Raw genomic sequence first — 8,514 nt, forward strand, 5'->3', positions numbered from 1 at the left:
CCCCCCCCCGCCCCCAATTATGGACATAAAAAGCCCTAAAAAATGATGACACATGTACTATTAGTCAATCACACATGTATTAATAGTTGATCATTTTTTAGTTTTCTTGGTTGTTGATTGGTCCATTTGTGCAAAAAGTACTATTTTTAGGTGAGCGACTATTGAGGAGTCTTAGTGGTGCACAACGAGGGAACATTTTAAAATGTCAATTTTAGACCAACTCGCACTCTATGAGTTTTACAAAGAGCTTTGTAAATGTGGGAAAGTCGAAAGATTAGCTTTAAGCTCTTCGCTCACCTATGGAGGTTCAACAAAAAATATACATATTTGATACATATTTGAAACTGTAGGTGTGTGAAGTTAGCCTAGGAAACTATTGGGTCATTTCTCCTAATTGTTTAGATCAATTCAAATCTATTATTTTATGTAATGTTACTCATAATATCATCACTGAATCGATGGAAAAAACACTCAAACCCCTACCTAAACCTCTAATCTTTGTATAACTAGGTAGTTTTATGGGTGGAAAACAAATTATGGATGGGATTGTGATAGAAATGGAGGTTGTTCACTCTATGATTGCATCAAAAGAGATAGTTATGTTTATTAAATTGGATATGGCTAAAGTCTATGATCAGGTGAGTCAAGAGTTCTTACAGGGAATTCTCTTAGCTCTTGGCTTTGCTAAGGAGTGGGTGAATTGGGTTCTTAGATATGTGACGTCTTCCTTCTTTTTGTTCTTATTAATGGGGAGTCATCTAAATTGTTTGGTGCCTCTTGAGGACTCTTACAAGGTGATCATGTATCTCCTTATTTATCCATTATTATGATAGAGGGTCTTGGTAGGTGTATTAAGTCCTAGGTGAGACAAGGTCTTATCCAAGGGTGGAAATGGAACAATGAGCTTCATCCCTATGCTTACCTCCAGTTTGTGGATGATACTACACTAATGGGCATAGCTAGAACTAATGAAGTAGTAAGCTTTAGGAGAGTCTTAGCCATCTATTTGAAAGCTTCTATCTAGAGAATTAACGAGGAAAAGTCTTCCATATATTTCTTTAATACTCTCTTACTTATTTTGAGCAAGATGGTTGGGTTCATCAAGTTTTTGTACTGGCTCCCTTCCCTTGGTTTATCTTGGAATTCCTTTGGTTTTGGTTTCATAGAAAAAGAAGCATTGGTAGAGCATTTTGGTCAAGTTCCATGGCAAAGTTAGTCATTTGATGTACATGTCACTCTCTTATGCTAGAAGAGTGATTCTTATAAAGACAATGGTACAGACTCTCCCTATTTACAAGTGTTTGTGCAGGTTCCCCCTTCTACCAAGTTGTGAAGGAATTTGATGCCCTTTCTCATCAATTTCTTTGGATAGGCAACCTTCTTTCCTCAAAGTGGAATTTAGTTGACTAGAAGATTCTTTGTAGGTTGAAGCATTTGGGGGCCTCGGTCTTAGATCTATTGCTCTAGTAGTCAAGGCCTTGGCAACCAAGCTTTATTAGAGGTGCAAAAATCTAATGGAGGTATTAATATTTTGTTCTAGGGGGAATCTTTTGGATTTCTAATGGAGGTGTTGATATTTTGTTCTAGGGGGGACTCTTGGGATGGCCACCCTCTGATTCTTTCTTGTTTTCCTCAACTTTAACCTCTCTACTATATTTTTAATGATGTTGGATGGACGAAGATCTTCATACTTCAAAATTATTAGGTAAATAGATCATATAGAGCTGGAAGTATCCTTGTGAGTGGCATCTTTGTGGCTCTATTGAGGATGATGATGTTTTAGAGTCTTGAGAAAGAGGTTATGTGACTCCCCTAATGGGAGAGATATTTTTGTTAGGAATATGAGATATTATTGGCACCTGGGAGTGTTGCAGGATGTTGTATTGATGACAGCATTTGTCATTGATGTCAACAAATGTTATTTGGTTCATGACAAAGTCAAATTATGTATATTGCAAGCTATTTATCAATTCAATGTAGACAGTAGTTAACAATTTTGGGTATGCAAGCTTATATTTGTGTAGAAGAATGAGCGTAGACATCATATCTATGTTCATTGTGCAAACTAGTAGCAGACTTGTATTGTCTTAAATTGGAAGCACTCTAATTTAATGACTTTAGGGTTAGCACCTATTTAATGCAAGATCATAAATCTCCCCCTCTCTTTCATTTCTTCTTCCCTTTTCCATCATGTCTTCTAGGTGGAACTAGGGTAAGACCTAATAAATCCCCTTTTAAAGCTCCTATTTTCATGATGATAAGCTCAAGGTAAGATCTATTCCCCCTAGGTCCTTCCTTTCCATTTACCTTTTCCACTTTGAATCTACTCCTGGCACTGAAATAGGGTTTCCTCAAAGTTTGGGCATAATTTCCAAATTCTAAGACTTGTTTTGGTCCCCAGATTGTCCCAAGGTTTATGCACCTAACAATCAGGAATGCAATGTGTCCATGATGCTTTAGGGGTGCACTACACCCCTAATGTGCCAATTAGGGGCATAATGCACCCCTAATGAGGCCCTATTTTGGCCCCTTTCTTTGGGTCCCATATTTCAGGGCTTTTGAGCATTAACTTCTAGGATAATCAACCCACAGGAGTTAGTCAATTTTTATCTGTATATAAACCCTTCCAATTACTCCATTTTACACATCATGATATGTATCACATCATCTTTCTCTCAAGCATGCAAGCATCCACAAGCTCTAGCTCTCAAGCATTCAAGTTTCAAGTCTTCAAGCATTCTATTGAAGATCAAGGATTCAAGTATTCAAGTAATTGAAGGAGTTTATCTTCAAGATCTTCTTCAATCCTTCCAAGAGCCTTTGTTGCATTGGTAGATCTATTCATCTTCATCTTCTTCATCCAAATCCATTGGTGAAGTCAAGTACGCTGCATACGATTCAAGAGATATGACTTTGTAAGGTGAATTCAAGAATACATTTACTTTACATTCACGAACTATTTCAATTATTTCAATTCAAGATTAATTCCTAAACTAGGGTTTGACCAAGGCAACCCCCCATCAACAATAAAAGTCCCTTTTTATTGCAGGTTGTGGATATCAAATTGATGAATATGTTACAAATCGGAGTACCCTTTTGGGCTTTATTCAAAATTACAAAATCAAAATTAGCATCGAACATAGTCAATCGGGGTCACACTACACCCCTGATGCACCAGTTCACCCCTGATGCACTGGTTCTCCCTTGACAGATCGTTGAAAGATTTATGGGTTTCGTACGTTGCATCTGAAGATTTCCTCCCATTTTGATCAAAATAGCAAGCACAAAAAAGATTTCAAAGGTGAACTCTTTCTCCCTTTTTTTCATTCAACATATCTTTATATCTTACATCTAGCTTACATATAGACACATTGAGGGTCTTTAAGGAATAAGCTATCTTTCTCATGTTCTTCCTAGACCTAGTTTGCATTAGTGCTCCTAGTTCACTTGGTTAGCATTAATCTCTCTGGACCTAGTCCTCTAGAATTGAGATTGAAAAGTTTCTATTCCTTATCTTCACCCTTTCTATATATCACACTTGCATATGTTAGTAGGTTATGTGATGAACTTAGGTTTTATATCCTTGATTCGCATTTCCTACTACACAATACCAATGTGCAAGAAAATGTAGCAAAGTCAGTTACAATATCTTTATTACATCTTGATGGAAGACACAAACTAATTATGCTAAACATGGAGAATGGTAGAAGACTTATTTGTGTGTGTGTGTGTGTTAGGATTTGTGAGTCATTTGGTTCGCTCTAGAAAGGTTGTTGATGTGTAATATGTGATGCATTTTACTGGCAATCAATTGAGTGATTGTAGCATGTAAAATATCATTAGAAAATGTTATATTTTAGTGTATCATGTGGGACACCTCATGTAATATTTATGTAGATGCTTATGAAAGTGTATATGCCTTATCATGATCCTATGTAATCATTTGTGCATTGTGGAAGCTCTAACATGCTGACATAATTAATCATTTGTAATGGGTATAAAGGGAAGTTATTTTCCTTATTTTAGATTTATGGCATGAATGCATGTGATGTATATATGCAAACCTTAATGTTGGATTATTGTAGTAGAGAAAAGAAGTTTTTTGGATGCTTGTAAAGAGGTATGAGCGAAATATATCATTCCGAGAAATGTTAAAGGAATTATTTTGGCAAGGAAGTTGCAAATCAATAAGTTCAGGTTTATTGGATATGTTATCCTGAAAGATCTATCTTTCACTTTTTCAAAGCTTAGGGATAATGGGTCTACTTATTCTCATCAACCTTTAACAAAGTTAGAACCTTCTAACAAGAGTTCAAGGTCTCCTAATAGGGACATGTCCTTTAATAGGGATTGTTGTATGAAATACATTGTATTTGACTCCTAATAGGGTCACATCCTTTCATGAGGAACTTATATATTGGTACATTATCTTGTGGGTGTCATCCCCCCTTGGGTTTCCCCTTTGATCAAGGGTTTCCCTAGTCAACAAATTATTTTAATATGGTGTATGGTGTCTTAATGTTGTGCATTATTTTTTTAAATTGATGGTGATTAGTTTTACAAGTTTGAATTGAGCATCAATTAGTGCTACATTCGAAGAAGTGTTCACTGATGTAAAAAAAATTGATTTAGCACATGATATTTGGACTAAGTTAAGAAAAAATTTATGAAGGAGATGAATATAGAATGAAGAAAAAGTTGATATTTTGGAAAGCTAAATTGGGGAATGCTAGAATGTAGGAATATGAAACCATCAGAGCCTATGTACAAAGGATTACAAAAATTGTAACATGGATAAAGATCATAGGAGGAGTTATATCAGAAGATGAAGTAGAACAAAAAATTCTCAAATTTTTTACACCATTCTATGAGAACAAATTCAATGCTATTGAGGAAGTCATCCCTCTGGTCAAGGGATTCAACAAGGAGATGCTAATTAGTAAGTTACAAGCTTTTGAAATTGCAAAATTAAGAGATTCCTTACCTAGAATTGAAACTACATTTGAGGCTAGTGTACATAAGGGTAAAAGGGTACTAACAAAGAGTGTGAGCACTAGTAGTGGAAACCTTGGAGATTATTCCAAAAATTGGATAGAAATTAAAGAAGAAGAATGAAAGATGAGTGAACTTGAAGCTTTGATCATGAAGAGAGAACAAAGAGGTAAGAGAATATTTAAAGGTAAGTTACCTTTAGTCTATTATTCATGCAATAAAATTTGTCATTTTGCATCAAGATGTCCTACAAGAGAATCTAAGGTTAAGCCTAGACACTACAAATTGAAATCTCCTAAGGTGCATTCTTATGATAATGATGATGAGATTGAAGTGAAGGAAATAAACTTGGAAGACAGTGATAATGAGGAAGAGATGGGATTTTTTTAAATTAAAGTTGAAAGTCCTATTAAATAAGAAAAATAAATTAGTGTCACATATTGAGAAGAAGAAATTAGACTAGATCATAGACACTAGATGTTCACAACATATAATAGGTGACCAAGACAAGTTTGTTGAGCTAAAAAAATATGATGAAGATTTTGTCAAATTTAAATTTGGTGACAATACACCTTACTTGAGTAAGGGAAAAGGTTCTACAATAGTTGATGGTAAGACTAACACATATGGTGTCTTATTTGTTGATGACTTGAAATATAACTTGCTAAGTGTTGGATTTCTTGTAGACAAGGGTTACCATTTATAGTAAAAGAATGGGAAAGGTTTAATTTGAGATAAAGAAGGAAATGGGATTATATCTACTGTTAAGACCAAAGGTAATGCATTTCAATTAAATCCTTCTAAGATAAGCTATTTTATTGCAATAGTTGATGATAGTTGGTTATGACAAAGAAGATTTTGTCACATTAACATCAATAACATAGTAAATGCCATACATTCCAATGCAGTCAAAGATTTACCTAAGATAATGAAGTGTACTAACATGATGTGTAAGGAATTTTGTGATGGAAAAGTACAAAACAAATACAATTCAAAGCAAAGCACTCACTACTATAGAAAAAGTTGCAATTGGTACAAACAAACTTATGTGGACATACAAAGACAAGAAAATTATATGGTGAGAAGTATTTTATTCTTTTTATTGATAATTACACTAGAATAATGTGGGTTTCTTTTCTACGAGATAAATCTGAAGCATTTGACAAGTTTAACATATCTAAGGAAAAAGTTGAGAATGAATCTAGATTTAATATTTTATGTTTAATGTCTATAGGAGGATATTTTACATCATAGAATTTATAGAAAAAATTCAACCCCTAGAACACCACAACAAAAAGGAGTAGTAGAAAGAAGAAACATAACAGTTTGTGAGGAAAAAAGACCAATGTTATTTGAAAATTATGTATCACATGTAGATTGGAGAGAAGCAACAATATACACCTTAAACAAAGTTTAGATAAGACAATGAATAGGAAAAACACCTTATAAATTTTAGTTTTGTCACACACCTATAATAAAATACTTTAGAATCTTTGGAAGAAAATGGCATATCAAGAGAGATGGTGATATAGAGAGATTCAATCCTAGAAGTGATGAAGGCATATTTCTTGATTATTCTACTAAAGTAAAGCTTATAGATTCTATAAATTAAGACTAAAGAAATTTTTTGAAAGTACAAATGTAAGAATTGATGAAAGATTTCATGTGTAAGAAAGAACTTTTGAGTATGACTCAGATAAGATACTAATCAAGTGAGCACAAGTCAGAGACCAACACAAAATTAGAATGTAGAATACAAACTAATCTTTGAGATTGGCAATGGAATTCATGTTCAGGTTGATGAGCATATATAATAACACATAATGCCAAGGTATGTTGCATTAAATCATCCTAATGAATAGATTATTGGGAATGCAAGTAGTGGAGTAGTGACAAGAGGTAGAATGAGAAATGAAATATGTTTCCTTTCACAATTTAAACCTAAAAGTATTAATGAAGCATGATATGATTAATCATGGATTAATGCTAGGAAGGAAGAATTAGAAAAAGATGAAAATAATAACACATCAGAATTGGTCCCTAGTGTTTAAGGGGAAAATGACACCAATGATAAACAATGCAAAAAGGACCAAGCAAGTTGAACAATTTCTCCTTGACCCATTCAATACAAGAGAAAGAGGGGCTTCCAAGCATAACTCTTGATAAGTGCTAAATTTGATTAGAAAAACCCCAAAGAGGATAAATGGATTCTGATACAAAATCTAGATGCTAGCAAGTTCTCTTTCATGCAATGTAAACAAGAGATATAACAAGTATAGATCTGAAATACACACAAATGGCCTAGTAGAGATATGAAAGTAGATGTATGCTAGGAGGGAAAATAAAAGATAAGGCACTCACCTTGAACACATGAAGAAGAAGATGCAATTTTTCTCTAGAAGTCATAAATATGATCTATTTTTGAACTTTCATTTGTGAGTCTTTGAATAAAATGATGAAACAAACAAAATCCAAAAATTTCTCTAGAATTTGAGACTGGAGGACTAGGTTGACTTGGGAAGATCTCCTCTAACCAAGTTGATGTAGTATGGTGACCTAAAATTGATGACTCCAAAAAGCTTGCGAACAGTAGGTTTCGAATATGTAATCCTTTTCATAGCCACTTGCAAATCTGTAACAATTTTGTGTATGTGGGTGGATATAAAGGGGTTTTCCTTAGACAACCCCCCATTTTGGTGATTTCCACCTCTACGAACAGTCATTGGGAAAAAAATTATGTGTATGAGTGTATGTGTATAACCCTAGTTTTGTAGATCTAGAATGCAAATATGCTTAGAATCTACTCCAAGATTGAAACCCTAGCATGTAAGTGTACATGTATGTAAAATGTATGTAAATGTATGAAGGTGCAAAGAATCATATCTAAAGCATGATGTAGAAATCATACCAAGATCCCAAGTCTAAATTACTCTAACCATCTTTAAGATCCCTTCATGAGTCCATATTTGATATATTCATCTTTGAATACTTGATGAAGAATAATGGCCTCACTTGCAACAAAGAATAAGAAACCAGCCCTTGATTTCATCTTACAATTTCTTTAAGTTAAATTGGGATGTCCACAAGTGCTTTATCCTTACTCCTCTCATACCATGTCATGTGATGTTATGTTCAAATGAGGGATTGAATGTTTTTTTATAAGAGATTTTGTGAAATTACTTTGCAAGGGTCGACGACACAAGTGGGATTTTAATAGGAGTGTTAAATATCTTGGAGCCCTTAATCAATGGAAACCCTAGGACTAGGCTGACTTGGTGGACCTAGTCTAGATGGTTGACCTTTAGGATCTTCTTATCCAGATTCCAGACTAGTAGGAGTCATAGATAGAATACGATGTGTCAAACTATCATCTAGAGATCCAATCTAGGATTTTAAGGTCCTAGAAAGAGAGGATACTCATAAATTAGGTCATAATGTAGTGAATACATGAAGAAAGAGGGAAATCAAGGAGAATTTGTTAGGTCCTACCTCATTTTCACCTAGAAGATAGAGGAGAAAAGA

Source organism: Cupressus sempervirens, chromosome 7 (assembly GCF_028749045.1).
Source record: "Cupressus sempervirens isolate cs-2001-9-10 chromosome 7, ASM2874904v1, whole genome shotgun sequence".
NCBI lineage: Eukaryota > Viridiplantae > Streptophyta > Pinopsida > Cupressales > Cupressaceae > Cupressus > Cupressus sempervirens.